This window comes from Triturus cristatus, chromosome 9 (genome assembly GCF_964204655.1).
Source record: "Triturus cristatus chromosome 9, aTriCri1.1, whole genome shotgun sequence".
In the NCBI taxonomy this organism is placed as follows: Eukaryota; Metazoa; Chordata; class Amphibia; order Caudata; family Salamandridae; genus Triturus; species Triturus cristatus.
In genome coordinates, this window is record NC_140592.1 from 1,032,907,348 (window position 1) to 1,032,924,250 (window position 16,903).

Genomic DNA, 16,903 nt, shown 5'->3' on the forward strand with positions numbered 1-16,903 from the left:
TGACTCCCATGATTTGCCGAGCTCTGAGGCAACACAAATTTTGTCACAAGGTCCAAAATCGAATCCTGTGATCTCATTTTGGCAGCAAGAACTTCATGAGTCAAATCAGCTGAGAACACCTGATTCTTTTTATTAGACTGACAAACGATTTCTGTCATTGTACATTCTCACAAGAAAAATCTTATTTTCATTATTGTGGATAAATACAGTTTTATCTATGTTGACCATTATTTCTGTGATCTCAAAGAGTGCAACCTTAACTGAAGGCTGGTAGTTATGTTGCTGCTGGGAGCTAATTGTACATTTATATTTTCGAATGTATGCACACATGCAGTTCGGGTGGACATACAAATCTGCTGCAAATACATTCACCTTACTGTTTGGAACAGCTACTCGGCTGAAAACTTCATCTTAGAAGAAACGAGCTGCACATAAAAACATGTTTGCCCTTTGATACTCACATACTCTGTTCTTTGTTCTTTCATCAGTCCCTTTGGCCCTTGTTCTGGCTAAACCACAGATAAAACATTGAAGACCCTGTGCTTTCTGATCAGTTGTTGGAGGTGGACGAGGGGTAGCCATCAGTCTTTTAAGTGGATGGGCTCTGGTTGTCATCGCTTTTGCGGAAGACTCAGATTCTTGTTGTGATTCACTGGTTTCTGCTATTTTCTGAAGAATTTGTTCCTGGCTTTTTTCCATCGTAGACTACTTGTATCACTTGTTACAATGATAAAATGTTTCTTATTCCTCACCCATCAGTTTATATCTTTTGTGAACTTCTTCTTGCTGTATTTCTGCAGCATCTCAAACTCTCTTCTGTCCAGCCGCAGTTAGCTTTTGTTTCTGATTAGTTTTAGAATATGGCACATTTTTCTTTGTTGAATGAGTTGTCAGATTTTGTAGTTAAACACTGTGTCAGGCGGTAAAGATCTTTTGTTACCACCTGCTTCGCTCAAGTTTACGAATTAGAAACAACAGAAAACCTGAAACAAAAACATTATTAAAATAAGTTACCAACATGATGGCTAAAATACTTCATCATAGAGCTGGCATTTTGGAAAATGGCGGACAGGTTGCTCTGAGGAGTTATTTTCTGTCTCTCTAAGACTATTTGACCCCCCCCCCCAAACCTATGTTTTGACCCCAAAATGAAGCATATAGGTCTAATGGTTCCTGATATATTACATCAACACTGCAACACATCTGCCATCTTTGAAAATGTTGTCCAGAAAAATATGGACCGGATTAGCAATGTCTACCCAAGCTAAATTATTTATCTAGTGATACAAAGACACACATCAAAAATGAAAATCACTGGACAACGATTTTTTCAAGCAGGTATATCAAGGTGCCAGGACTACAGATGACCCAACCATTTTGAGATGTGGAAAATCCTACTTTCAACATTTAGCAAGGCACCGCCAAGTAGTGCTTGGAGCCCATATGGCCTGGGGGTGTAATGTGTAAAAGTTGCATATTCAAAATAATTGAGATTGGCCTTGCTCTGCAGTAAAATATTAAAATTGCTATTTCAGAGTCAGGTGAACTGGAACGTATGGCGGCCGCAATTCTTGTCTACACCTGACTGAGCTCCCGTCTGGCCACTTGCTCATCTGCTTGGTTGCTGGGGAAAAGTAAGGAGTGTGTTTTGGTGATGTAAGTGGTGATTGTCGCGGGTGACCTCTACACCTGTAACTTATTGTGTTTTCTTGGCCTTGCTGCTGAGGTGTGCTTCAGCGCAGTATTGTCTTTCGCTGATTGTGGAACCCTCGTTTAACCGCTTCCTTGCACGAGAGGTGGTGGAAGGTCTGGTGTGCATCAGTGAATGATATCGGCCAGAAGAAGATGCATGGAGAGTTTGCAGTCTGTGTGATTGCGGCTTGTTCAACAAAAGCTTAGAGGGGGTGTGATGGACATCAGAGGAGCCAGACAGACCAGAGATTTTTCAAGGCAGGTGGATCAGCATTCCCTCTACATCAGAATTGTTGTACAGTAGGTCTCAGTCCTGCTGGTGGGGAAGAACGCACTGATGGACTTAAGACATGCACTGGTTGCAAGGGGTGTAACACAAGTTACAGCATCTGTGAGGCTTTCAGTACAGCTGAGGGTGAAGCATATGGAGTAAACTTTTGTTTCTTAGGTGGACTCTGAGAATTTACTTTTTTTATGGTAGGAGGCTGAGAAATGCTTCTCCATGTGAAAGGAAAGGGGAAATGTAATTTCCCTAATATTGATAGGCTTTGCACTATTTGTTTTGCTATCCGCTACATATACCACTCTAGGAAGTCCACATTCTGTTTTTTTTTTTATTTTATTTTTTATATATATAACACTTTTTATTGAGAGCAGTAGTGCAAATATACAATATCAAGACTTAGAGACAAAAAGAAAATCTCGTACAGATGTCAAACATGAGTTTGGGATGGCACAGTAATGAGTTATAATTATACATCACATTCTGGATTAATGATGATTTCCCTTTTTAATTATTTTGACATGATATTTGTAAGGTTTATTCAAGAAGTTTTCTAGCTTTGAAACTACATTTGAAAGGAGGGGTTTGTTTTAACTATCACCATCGACCCGCAGGAATGAAGGTAGATTATAGGTACACATCTCAAACAGAGTTAATCTAAAAAAAATGCTACTTCACAGCGTATGCTGTGGTAGTTTTTCGCTACTACAAATGCCTACTTGTGAACAACAAAAACCTTTTTAGGTCTCGGCTAGCGAAGGCTGCGTTTGCGAGATTTAATGTTTTTCAGTAGTGGGGCTTGAACCCGCCCCTCTTCTCCATTGGCTGGCCTCTTAAATGCTGCTCAGCCATTGGAGAAGAGCTTTGTCTGTCGAAACAAGCCCCGTCTTTTTCGGATTCGGGGGCGTGTTTTTACGCTTCTTTCTCTTTTTGAAGCCCGTCCCTTTTACACTGGTGGGCGTGTTTGTATTTTTTTTTTTTTTTTTTTACAGGGACGTTCTCGTGTTTATTAGGTCTCGGCTACTGAAGGCTGCGCTTGTTGATCCTTCGGGTCAAGTTTGCGCTATATAAATATGCACAATCCTAGGTGGCTTTGGAGAACGCTATTCGTGTCCTTTTGTTGGCAGGGAGTGCTTTGGTTCTGTTCTCACGGCGGCTCCCTCGTTCACAGGACGGGCGCACAGTTGATCAAGCCAAGCCCACTGTGTGCGCGGCAACGTTGCAGTTGCTGGAGCAGAGCTGCGCGCCCGGGCTGAGCGGAGGGCGATGCATGCACTGAGCCTCGGAGCGGGAGGCGCTGGGATTGCAGGGTCACTGCTGACCAGGCGAGGAGGACGCGGAGCCCATGAGCTACAGCAGGCCGGGCGGCAGAAGCCCGGCGTCCGGGAGCCGGCGTGGAGAGCGGGGCTGGACCGCCCTGGCGCCGCTGCTAATGATGCTGTGCCTGGCCACCGCCGCAGGAACAGCCGGAGCGGCAGTCCAGGCATACAAACCCGAGTGTACCAGGGCGAGTAGTTAGGGGCGAGACTGTACTATGGAGCGAGACTCGATTGAACCCCTTGAATCGTTCGGGGTTACGTGTGAGACGGCAGCATGCAGAGTGACGATGGGTGATACTGTAGTGTGGAGTGAGCCCCCATTGCCGTCTCTTGCATGTTTCAGAGTGGTATAGTATGGGCGAGACTCCATTGAAGTTGCTCAGATGCTTCAGGTGGTTATGGGTGGAACTGTGCCTTCGTTGAAGTGATCTCGGAATTCTTCCGTGATTTTGGGGGGGAGTGGGCGCGGGAGTACCCTTCCGGCGAGTCCTGATAGTTAACATGCAGCGGGCTTCATGCGCTGTGTATAAAAACGGACTAAGTTCGAAAGTGCCTAAAGACAGTTCTTCGTGTGTATAAATGAAGGATTGCAGGGTCCAGGAGGGTTTCGTGAAGCCCCCGCCGGCCGTGCCCAATGCTGGCGTTGCCGATCAACAAGCCGCTGCCTAGTGTTGATTCCACCTTGTACGACCTCACACTATGCCCTCCTATTTCACTATTGTGGGTTATTTTTCACCCCTTCTATCTTCTTGTGTCACTCCTTCCTTGTCTTTCCCTTTTCTGCCTCTCTCTCTCTCTTGCTGTGGGTCAAAGTGGGGTGATGAACATGTCACATGTCCACAGTGAGTGCGGACGCCCACCATCTGCAAACAATACCCGCAAGTTTCCTAGATAACGTGCACTCCTTCACGTACCTCAACATTGTTTTGGGGCCCCTTTGCGGCACTAACAGGCAACTCGTGGGTATGTGGTTTTGATGTGTTAGGAGTATCCCTTCGGCTTCTACTACGACACGCGCTCCGCTGCCACCTAAGGGTTCATCCTGGTACTCGAGGCGGTGGGGTGCCTGGACCAGTTAGGAGTGGCTTTGCCTCCGAGTTGCAGATACCGACTTGCAGGCCTCCGACACGTCTGCATAGCCGCTTTATCCGTGGAGCTGCCCGTGTGATAGATGTGTTGGGATGTAGTATGTACGTTTGTGCAGCCTTGCCTCCCACCAGAGTCTCTGTGCGTGTTATATGTGTGGCCAGCACGGTGCCCCTGCCGTCCATCTGGCTGTGCATCTGATGTCTCTACCTGTCAAGTCTCTGGCCATCCAGTATGTATGTGTACCAGTACCGCACTGTCGTCTTCTATACAGATCCCTGCACTGTGCATGTCACGCGTCCGTGTACATTCTCCTCACGCGCTGCATCCGCCCGTGTCTGGATCCCCACTGCTGGTTCCCGGGTCTCTGCGCCCACTCGTGCTCGTCTATCGCACCCTCGTTGTCTGCATGTGAGATGTGTCTGTGTACGTTGCGTCGGGCTCCCTCTACCTGTGTACCTGTCCGCGTATGAGGTGCACCTATCTGAGGGTATCCGGGGCTTCCATTCCCTGTTCCCTTCCAGATCTCTGGCACCCATCTAAGCGTGTGGAATGGGTGTGTGCACCGCATGTATAATGTTTGGGTTCATTTCTATGCACTGTACAGCCGTCATGCCAGCCTCTAGTACACATCACTGCCTCGCGCCCTTTACCATCAGTGATAGAACTATATCAGTTGAACCAAGTTTGTTTTTAACCGGGGATTGCATTGCCTCGATGGCTGCCCGTGTACCGCCTATAGATGCCTGTAGACCTTCACACGTGTGTATTAAACACGCCCGATCTCCCCTAGCAGTGTGCGTGTAGGGCACGCGCAGGACATTCTGTGGCGTTGCCTATCTGAGATGCGTGGGTCTCGAGATGTGTAATGTGTGTACACCTGCTTGTTTGGGAGATTGCGCGCAGGATGCTCTTGCACCTGTTTGTGTCACACCCCCCTCGGTGGTTCACTCCTGGTGCCTCCCATCTCCTGGGTCACCCCCGTCACCCTTCCCTCTCTGCTGCAGTTAGACCCGGGTAGCCCCAGGTGGGCGATGGCCGTACACGGCTGGCTCTCCTGACAGGGCTATGCCTGAGTTGTGTGTGGTTCTGTATGTGTGTGCGTCTGTGTGTGTATGTGGCTCTGTATATGTATGTGTGGCTTTGTGCGTGCGGCTCTGTGTAAGTGTGGGTGGCTCTGTGTGTGTTTGTGGGAGGCTCTATGTGTGGGAGGCTCTATGTGTGTGTGTGTGTGTGTGTGCCTCTGTGTGTGTGGCTCTGTGTGGATGGCTTTTTTTGTAGGTGGCTCTATGCGTGGGTGGCTCTGTCTGTGTGTGGGTAACTCTGTGTGTGTAGGTGGCTCTGAGTGGGTGGCTCTATTTGTGTATGGGTTGCTCTATGTGAATAGCTCTGCGTAGGTGGCTCTGTGTAGGTGGCTGTGTGTGTGTGGGTGGCTTTGTATGTGTGGCTCTGTGTGTGCAAATGCAATAGGTCTCGCATTTGAGAGAGATTAAGCTATTGACATTGTAAATAACAAAGCCGTTTCTTTAAATGTTTTAAAAACATAAACAAAAATAATGTCATGAGCAATGCCAATAGCTCTAACTTTAACAATGCCGAGACCATTGCATTGTAAATGCTTATTTTGAGTTGGGGAGCAGCTACAGGGACTAAACATGTTTATTTCTGACTGTAGCCTGGACGGTGATTAAACTAAATCTGCTAGGCTTTCCCACTTGCAGCAACAGTTTATATTAACTCAGCTTTGTTGATTGCATGTGATATGGCTCTCGTATAAGAAAGAAACTATAGCCAGGCAGTATATTTCTGGCAGGGGGTGTTAATTACTGTACAATTATCTTGGAATGTGAGGAGAGGGGAATAAACAGGCAGAGCCCATGGGTACGCCTTGGTTCTGGAAACGGGAGAAGTAGGAGCAGACAGATCAGTGCTCTGGTCTTAGGAGTACCCTACTCACAGCCACGTTGGCTCGTGGAACCTAGGCCAAAACAGAAGGGGAGAATGTTAGTCCTTAGCACCACCCCTGAGAAATGTAGGGGAGCCAACACCGATTATGGTATTTTGCAATCAGATTCAAGTACTGTAGAAGAAGTTTGGCTTGCCTGTGGGAACTCTCTGGGGATACTAAGATAGTGTGAAGACTTACACCAATCACTAGCAAGTAACCACAGTAAGACAGGCTCCCCACCTTGTGAAGAACAGAAGACAGAGGTTCTTTATGGAAATGCTGTGGGAGAAGAGTGAGCCCTGACATGAATCTCCACTCTCCATTGTACCATAGTACTTCTCAAGAGCAAGAGCAACTGGCTTGCTGCAGTCTGAATGACACAAAGGACATGTGATGGCTCCCTTGAAGAAGAACGGCCAGATTGGCCTGTGGTCCTCAAGGAGAGTGTACCTCTGAAGAACGTGGCGACCCCAAAGAGACTGGACACTTTTCTGTGGCCCTATGGAAGGTTCCTTGAATCTGTGGCCTGATTCAATCATTAGAGCTCTTAGAAGAGGGAGTGCATTAGGATTATCCAGCCAGAACCTATTCATCCCTTATACAAAGTGGGGACCAAGCTTTTGGAGGTGTCTTTGAACAGAGGAGTCTGCCACCACCCAGCCCTTCATGCCATCATTCACAGGAGGTCATAGAATGCCTCATACCTAATTAATATTCATTACATAGGAGGTTTTGCAACCTCCTCCAAATCCACATTTCGCTGTGCAACAGATTTGTGTATCCATTGCACTGCAAAATGATAGCTCGCAATCCAGTCTGTATGCAAAAACACTGACTGCATTGCGACCATGATTTGTATAGATTTGGGCCATAGGTTAGTGCTCTGATGGGAGCCTTTACCCCCAAATTACTAATCTAGTTCTTTACATTCTGTGACTGGAGCGTACAGCTCAGTACTAACCTAAGGCACCTGTTGTGAAGGATCGTTCAAATAAGCACAGGAGACTAGATTACTTTGAGAAGTTGTTTAGTCGGAAGCACCACCTCGGGAAATCAGCTGCAACTGACATTCCTCGAGGGCCGTCAGCCAACATTCTAGCGTGGAGCGAGAGAAGAAATTCCACGTAAGTTCGCATTATAACACATCCTTCTCCTTTGCAAAGAAACAAAAACAAACACAACAAAAACAAGATCAAGAATAAAATGGAAGCAAAAACGCACACATTAAATTCTAAACAATCCCGTGAATGAGAAGATAATAAAAACACAGTACATTCTAACTTAGTAATATATAATAAAAAAAAAAGATGAGATCACATCCTAACATAGTCTTGTAAATAAGAAGGAGGTCTACAAACTCTAACCCCCACATCACCCTTTACCACAGAACCACTAGCAGAATCCAAAGTATCACCACTCTCATTCAACAATGAATCAGAAACATCACTGGACTCATTTCTACATGAACTTGAAGAATCTACAAGATGTAGCATGAACATAGCTCCAGAACAACCTGAATCATCACTACTTTGTCTAGGGCACTTACCCACCTCTCTGATACAACGCCACTCCACGAAAATTCCATTTGTCACCATGTTAGAAATGGGATTTTTGGTAGGCTAGGCCATGTGCCAGAGCCAGGCAGAAACAACCACTCTAGTCAGGATAAGGGAGTTACACTCCAAAAAGAACCCCTGCTCACCCCCTCGGTAGCTTGGCACGAGCAGTCAGGCTTATCTTCGAGGCAGTGTGTAAAGCATTTGCACATAACTAATAGTAATACAGTGTAAGCACTACAAAAGGACCCCACACCAGTGTAGAGAAATATCCAATATTTTTATATACTTAAGACAAGACCAGAAACAATAAAAATCCACAATACAGTACTTAAAAATCTTTGGTTATCAAAATATGCTTGAAAAATGGTTCCTTGATGTTGATAGCTCCATCCGGAGCTATCACGGCGTCCTGAGCAAACAGATCCAAACAGTTCTGGCTGACCGCGGTATCGCGGGCCAGCTATGGTGTCGGGAAGACCCGCAAACAGTACCTTTTAGAAATGCAGGGCGTAGGCGTCCTCTCGTTGAGCTTCCGAAAACACGGAGTCCCCAGGCGTCCGTTTCGGAGGTCAGTGCAGGAGTCGTCGGGGCCCTCGAAGTCACACGTATTGCAAATCAATCTCCTCTTTGTTGGAGTCAGGAGCGCTGGCATCTGCAGGCGTCGGGTGCCCGCAGGTTGTGGTGCGAGCAGCGGATCGTTGGCGGCATCAGATGGCGTCGTCAGTGAGAGCAGGGTCTCGGTGCAAGGTGAAGGCGGTGCTGGCAGGTCACAGTGCAAGCAGCAGCGTCGTGGTTGCTAGAGCGCTGTCGTCGACTGGAGTCGATGGCGCCAGCATCGGTAGGCCAAGGCTGCGGTGCGGGATGAGAGCGGTGCATCGTGTAACTTTACAAGCGGTGCCCACGAAACACGGTGCAAGCAGCGGCGCCGATTTCGGCATGGAGTGTTGTCGCCAGGGATACCAAGGCGTCGTCGTGAGGCAGTGCGGAGTGCGGTGCCCACAGTTCGGTGGCGTCGTCAGCTGGCATAGTCGGTGAGACCAGGGTTGCGGTACTGTGTGTGGTGCCTTCAGGACACGGAGTTTGCAGCGGCGTCGTAGACATTGTCGGGTTGCTTTTCTTCTGTTGCAGCACAAAACACCCCGTCCCCAGTGCTGAGGGCAGCAGAGCTTGAAGTCTTTGCTGTTCCTGAGACTTCGTGAACAGGGGGCAAGCTCTACCTCAAGCCCTTGGAGAAATTGCAGAAAGTTCAGTCCAGTCCTTTCACTGCCCATGACAGAAGCAGCCACTGCAGGCCAACACAGCAAAGCACACAGCAAAGTGGTAGTTCCTCCTCACAGCTTCCCCGGCTTTTCTTCTTGGCAGTCTTCTTGGTCCAAAAGAGTTCTAAAAGTCTGGGGTTTGGGCCCCATTATTTATATCCCAATATCCTTTGATCTTTTAGGTAGACAGTGTCTGTGCCCAGACAGAACCAGTTCTGCTCTGGTGTGACTTCTTGGCAGGGGGTGGAGACGGCATGGTCAGAGGCAGACTAGGCCCTTTGAGGTGCAAGGAAATCTCCTCCCCCCTTCCCCAATTGCAGTCCAGGTCTATTCAGCCCTTTCCTGACCCACCTAGACTATCTGGAGCCACTCCTGCTCCCCAGCCTTCTGTCATCCAAAACACAGACAGGCAATCCACATTCCAGCAGAGGCACACAGGATGACTGAGCAAGAAAATACCTACTTTCTAAAAGTGGTATTTTCAAACACAGAATGTAAAAATCACCTTCACTAAAAGATTTATCTTTAGATTCTGAGTTCAGGCATACTAAACTTTATTTTACTACCTAATTACCCAGGCCAGTTATGTTTATAAGATGTTATAAACAAACTCCCCATTCTGTCCTATGGGGAGCAGGTAGCCTTGCAATAGCGAAAAACGAAATTGGCCGTAATTCACTATCAGGACATGCCAAACACGCCAGGGCATGTCCTACCTTTCACATACACTGCACCCAGCCCACAGGGGTACCTTTGGACTACCTTAGGGGTGGCTGACATGCAAGAAAAAGGAAGGTGAGGGACGGGCAAGTGTGTGCACTGTCCAAGTCGACATTGCAGTTACAAACTGCGTGCAGACTCCGCAATGGCGGGTCTGAGATACCTTTTCAGGGCTACTCGAGTGGGTGGCACAATCAGTGCTGCAGGCCCGCTACTACCATTTGATTCACAGGCCCTGGCACACTCAGTGCACTTTACTAGGGACTAACAAGTAATTCAAATATCCAGTCATGGAGACACCAATCCATAACACAAGTTACCACAGGAGCACTTGCACTTTACCACTGATCAGCAGTGAGAAAAGTGTGCAGAAACACTACGCCAGCAAAAACAGAGTCAAAAGCGGGAGGTCAGAAAGCAAAAACTCAGGGGAAACGCGCCAAAAGATGGCAAGTCTAACACACCTCCTTCAATGACCATAAAAAATTTACCAACTCTAACAACACGAAAGGGACCAGTAAACTTTCTCAAACCACCTCTCAACCTACCAGACCTCACTTTAACCCAATCTCCAACCTTGAACTTGGAAGAGACCTCCTTGTGAACATGCTCACCACCACCAACAATCCAATCTTGGAACCAAGAGGGAACCAACCTAAAACCAGGCAAATGCCCTCTCATAAGTTCAAAAGGATACTTGTGAGTGACACTGTGAACAGTCGAACAATAAGCCCATAACATTTCTTTCACTAGCTGACTAGGTGACCGACCACTAGACAACGCTAATTGAACAGTCCCTTTTACCAATCTGTTTGCCCTTTCAACAATACCATTACTCATTGGGTTATAAAGAGAAGTACACAAATGCTTAACTCCACCTTTCTCCAAAAAACAACGCATCTCACCAGACACCAACTGTGTCTCATTGTCTGTAAGCAAAGTATGTGGTACTCCTTCCTCCAAGAAAACCTCCTCCAAAATTGTAATAGTGGAAGAAGTGGTACTGTCACTCAAGAATTCAACAATTAGTCATCTGGAATAGACATCCACAATAACCGCAGCGAAGCGCATGTCAGCAGACAGATCAGAAAGTGGACCTATAAAATCCAGACAAATTGTACTCCAAGGTCAGCCTGGATCAGTAATCTGCCCCATGCTGCTCTGACTACTTACCCTTAATCTCGTCTCTCTCTCCTTGCACAGCCACAATCTTCCACCCATCTTCTAATCTGATCATCCATACCAGGCCACCAGAATTCTTCCTTGACTCTACTGATAGTCATGCCTTGTCCCAGATGTCCTTCGTGACCAAGTCTGAAAATATGAAATCTTAACTTAACAGGTGGAACAAAATGATCCCCTCTCAAGACCACATCCGAACCACTCAAAGACAGCTCATTAATGATTTTGCAAAAAGATCTAGCAGACACGGACACAATACTCTCCCTACGTGCACCCCAGGTAATCATATCAATCACCTCCTTGAGAGTGACGTCAGACCGCATACCATCCTCCCACTGCAACCTAGACAATGCACCGAGATTACAATCCTGTACATCACAAACAGGGGCTACAGCTTTTTCAGACTCAAGCCTTTCCACAACATTTTTATCAACATGTTCCCACTCCAATGACATGTGAGATAAGCAATCCACCAGGGAATTTTTCCAACCATAAATGAATTCCACATCGTACAAATACTCCTGAAATCTGGCTGCAAAACTGGCCAAACACGCAGAGCCTTTTACAGCACCACCAGCAGATAAAATTTTGATCAGTGGTTTGAGGTCAGTTCTCAATACAAATCTGGTACCCCACACATACACTCTGAAGTACTTTGTACCCCAGGCAGCAGCTAAAGCTTCCCGTTCAATCACTGAGTCATTTATTTTAGCCTGAGTGAGAGTACGAGAAGCGAAAGCTATTGTTTTTTCAGTTTCAGTTTGGAATTGGGAAAGCATTAGACCAATACCAGATATGCTGGCATCAACTGTGAGAAAAGATTTACACGAAATGCTAAATGTAGCCGAAATACCAGCGTTACAAATTTCACGTTTTACCTTCTCGAAAGACTTTTGTTGTTCTTCTCCCCAGATGTACTTGCTGCCCTTCCGAAGAAGACACCTTAAAGATTCAGTTATGTTGGCAAACCCCCTAACGAACTTTGAATAATATTCAGCTATCCCTAAAAGGACCTTAGCTGATCTTTATCCTTAGGGCAAGGTGCAAGTTTTATTGCTTCCAAAAGATTAAGTTTAGGAGCAATGCCTCCACTGGAAATGGTATATCCCAGATATTCTACCTGTTGTGTTAGAAATTTACACTTGTCTTTGTTTACTATCATACCCATCTGCTCCAATTTCCATAAAACTTGTCTCAAGAGAGCATTGTGTTTCTCCACTGTTTTACCTGAAATCAGTATATCGTCCTGAAAATAAACTACACCACTAACCCCCTCAAAAATTCTGTTCATCATTTTATGAAAAACAATCGCTGCCGACGCTAGGCCGAACGGCATGCGAGTGAATTGGAACGGGGCCTCTGTGGTGATGAAGGCAGTTAGCGATTTGGAGTCAGGATGCAGTCTGATCTGATAAGCACTTCTCAAATTGATCTTTGAAAAGTACTTACCACCACCTACAGACTGTAACAAGTCATTGATATTAGGCAACGGGAATGTATCTGTGACAATATCTCTGTTGAGAGATCTCAAGTCTATGCAGAATCTCAAACGGCCAGCTTTCTGAGTTATGACGACCGGAGAAATCCACGAAGACGCTTCCATTGGCTCAATAACTCCTCCTTTCAACATGTCTCCTAGTAGTTCTTTGAGCCCTTGTCTAACTGATAACGGCACTCACCTAAGTTTATGCTGAACAGGACAAGCATCACGTTTCAGTATGATTTTATGAGAGTAACCTTTCACACATCCTAACCTATCTTCAAATACTTTGCTTGCCTCATGTAGTATATCATCAATTTGCACTCCATCATCCATTTATTTTCATAACCAAATTAGGAAACCTAGGATTTATAACAATATGCAGGTCATACTGGTGCATCCAACCAAGAATAGGAGGACCTTCCTTGACAATATAAATGTTGCCCTCCGTACTACTGGTGCCAAAATGAATGATACCAAACATATATCCCAGAATGTCAATGGTTTGACCATGGTAACCTACAGGGTTGATGTCTTTAACATTTAACAAAACATTTCCCCATAATGACCTAAACAAAGCTTCAGGAATAGTTGTTAACATTGATCCTGAATCAACCATGAGACTTACTTCTTGACCTCAAACCTCAAATACAGCATTAGGTCTAGTCAGTCTCTTCCAATCTTCACCTACTTCTGAAATGATGCTCTCCGTTGTCTCTCCAACTACTAATATCCTATTTGTACTTTTCATAACTTCAAAACCCAACTGTACCACATTGACTTTGGGTGTGTATTTGTCATTACCATCACCTTGTCTACATACCCGTGCATAATGTCCTTTACGACCACATTTCTTGCACGCTTGGTCAATGTCAAAACACTTCTTGGAATCAGCAAAGTGATATTGGCTTCCACACCGCAAACATTATCTTCCTCTACCTTTGTAAGATGAAGTCAAAGAGGAAATACTCTTAACATTTTTCTTTGAAATAGCATTAATCTCAAAATCATCATCTTTAAGAGTAGAATCAAGACTAGCCACATCATTCATCCTTTTATCCTTTCCTAACTCTTTAATACACTTCTGAGAATCCTCAATTACTTTGGCCATCTCCACAGCTTCTTTCAAAGAGGGGTCTTTTGCATAATCTTTCTTGAATTTTCCTTTCACGACACTGAATTATTAACTGATCTCAAATTAGTTAATCAGTCATTACCCCCAAAACGACACTTTACTGAAAGTTCCAGCAATCTTGCGATGAATTCATCGATAGATTCCTTATCAGATTGAGGTTATGTGTAGAATTTATATCTAGCCACAACTAGATTGACTTTTTTGGCAAATCTGATTTCTCGTCTCTTGATGGCCTCTCTATACACATCATCCATTGGTTGGCCATTAGGACCCGTGGCCACAGGCAAGTACTTGAAAATGCATTGTCCTTCACTGCCAAGGCCACTGAGTTATAAAGCTTTTTTCCTCGCAGGTGAAAAGTTGTGACCATCTAAAGCAATTATGTAATTTTCCAACATTTCCACCCAGTCTTCACAGACTATGGTGGGTGTGCCTGGATGAGGAAGAAACATGGGCAGCATGATGACATTGGATTGTACTGCCATACTTACTATGTACTGCCTTGTAAAGTTTAAATATACAAAGAAATTATTGTGGTGTTGCATAGAATAGAAGAAAAAAATTGAATACTTCTAGGAATGCAAATCAGTGTATCTATAGCAAAAGTACTAGGGGTGTGCAAGTCACCATCCATGTGCCTGCACAAACGTTGCTTAAAAATTAACATATTGACTTGGAGTAAAGTGAGTAGTTCTTGGAGGCACGGTTTACCAGCTTTACGTTTGGCACAATCGAAAATGTCAAAGGTGTGCAAATCACAGTTTTCGTGTTTGCCACAATAAAGAATAAAATGGTAAAGAAAATACCTTACAGAGTACCGATAACCGGTAGCTAACCGGTATGAACACATCCCTTCATGAGTGAAGCCACGGAGAAATAAGCATACTCGGAGAGATCCAATATGGAGGCACATAAACAGGATAGCGTGAAGACGTGATCAAAAATGGAGGCACCCAGGCGGCGTAACGAAATGATGTAAGGACGTAGTTGCTATGCATGCCAATGACGATGCGCTCCAGTGACGCTGCCCAGTGCCCAGATGTCAAGGACGGGTGATTGACTGGAGTTCCACCGGGAGCCTATGCTCTAGGCTCCAACCGTCACTACAATCACGGGGCCGCCCTTTCCTCAAATGAAAACAGTACCTCTTCAAAGCAGGAAAAAGCACATCGGTGCTTGAACTCGGCAGGCACGAAAAGACACTGGGTGAAGAAGATATCCGTATTCCCTGAGAAAACAGGCACAAGGCGGATAACGGACTGGAACCACTGCCAGGTTGTGCTTTCAGTAGTCGTCCTTGTCAGAGAAGTTCGTCGCCAAAATGTTGTGAAGGATCCTTCAAATAAACACAGGAGACCGGATAACTTGGAGAAGTTGTTTAGTCAGAAGCACAACCCGGCGTCCCACCACCTCAGGAAATCAGCTGCAACAGACATTCCTCGATATGGCTCTCCTATAAAAATGAAACTATAGCCAGGCAGCATATTTCTGGCAGGGGGGTGTTAATTACTGTACAATTATCTTGGAATGTGAGGAGAGGGGAATAAACAGGCAGAGCCCATGGGTACCCCTTGGTTCTGGCAACGGGAGAAGTAGGAGCAGACAGATCAGTGCTCTGGTGGTTTTAGGATTGCCTCCAGGAGTGCCCTACTCACAGCCATGTTGGCTCTTGGAATCTAGGCCAAAACATAAGGGGAGAATGTTAGATCTTAGCACCACCCCTGAGAAATGTAGGGGAGCCAACACCGATTATGGTATTTTGCAATCAGATTCAAGTGCTGTAGAAGAAGTTTGGTTTGCCTGTGGGAACTCTCTGGGGATACTAAGATAGTGTGAAGACTTACACCAATCACTAGCAAATAACCACAGTAATACAGGCTCCCCCACCTTGTGAGGAACAGAAGACAGAAGTTCTTTATGGAAATGCTGTGGGAGAAGAGTGAGCCCTGACATGAATCTCCACTCTGCATTGTACCATAGTACTTCTCAAGAGCCAGAGCTTCCTTTGAAGAAGAACGGCCAGATTGGCCTGTGGTTCTCAAGGAGAGGGTACCTCTGAAGGACGTGGCAACACCAAAGAGACTGGACACGTTTCTGTGGCCCTATGGAAGGTTCCTTGAATCTGTGGCCTGATTCGATCAGTAGAGCTCTTAGAAGAGGGAGTGCATTGGGATTATCCAGCCAGAACCTATTCATCCCTTATACAAAGTGGGGACCGAGCTTTTGGAGGTGTCTTCGAACAGAGGAGTCTGCCACCACCCAGCCCTTCATGCCATCATTCACAGGAGGTCGTAGAATGCCTCATACCCAATTAATATTCATTACATAGGAGGTTTTGCAACCTCCTCCAAATCCACATTTCGCTGTGCAACAGAAGTGTATCCATTGCACTGCAAAATGATAGCTCGCAATCCAGTCTGTATGCAAAAACACTGACTGCATTGCGACCATGATTTGTATAGATTCGGGCCATAGGTTAGTGCTCTGATGGGAGCCTTTACCCCCAAATTACTAATCTAGTTCTTTACATTCTGTGACTGGAGCGTACAGCTCAGTACTAACCTAAGGCACCTGTTGTGAAGGATCGTTCAAATAAACAGAGGAGACTAGATAACGTGGAGAAGTTGTTTAGTCAGAAGCACCACCTCGGGAAATCAGCTGCAACTGACATTCCTCGAGCGCCGTCAGCCCAACATTCTAGCGTGGAGCAAGAGAAGAAATTCCACGTAAGTGCACATCATAACAGCACCCTTATTCAATGATTGGAGCACATTCACACAGCTCACTCCTGACAGGTGTCCTTTTATTCTAATGTATGGTTCTCCAAAGTCGGTGCTGGATGGCCGGGTCATGCCAGATTTTTAAAATAACTACATTTATTTAAATGGGGATGTGCTAAGAATCTGGCTTAGATCCGGCCCTCCAGGATCATCTTTGGAGGACCTTTTTCTAATACCTGGAGATTCACACACAGCACAGACCTGACCTTCAGTACTCCTTAATTCTATTGGTTGGAGGAGACACACAGCTTGCAACTGACATGCAGGCCCATTTATTCTATATTTCTGGTTCATTCTCAATTTAACCCTTACCAGCAGTAGGCTTTTATTTTCTCAGTGAAATTCAGATCCAGCTCACTAAAAATTCTATGTCTTTTTATTGTTTTACTAGTGCCACAGTACAACTCACTAGTATCCTTCAGCATCCCTTGTTTCGTACAGGTGGAGCCCATATCCAATT

General features: G+C 45.6%; 1 protein-coding gene and 1 long non-coding RNA gene across 2 annotated transcripts in view; one reads left to right on the plus strand and one right to left on the minus strand.

The window, feature by feature from the left end:
• The window catches only part of FAM161B (FAM161 centrosomal protein B), a 120,448-nt gene that overhangs the window by 23,595 nt on the left and 79,950 nt on the right, over positions 1-16,903 (plus strand). The window lies entirely within an intron of this gene.
• Positions 112-14,598, minus strand: LOC146799289 (uncharacterized). Its single transcript, XR_014968881.1, has 3 exons — positions 14,470-14,598; positions 13,352-13,467; positions 112-983 (listed from the first exon to the last, which is right to left on the minus strand). It is a non-coding gene; the product is annotated as an uncharacterized LOC146799289 (long non-coding RNA).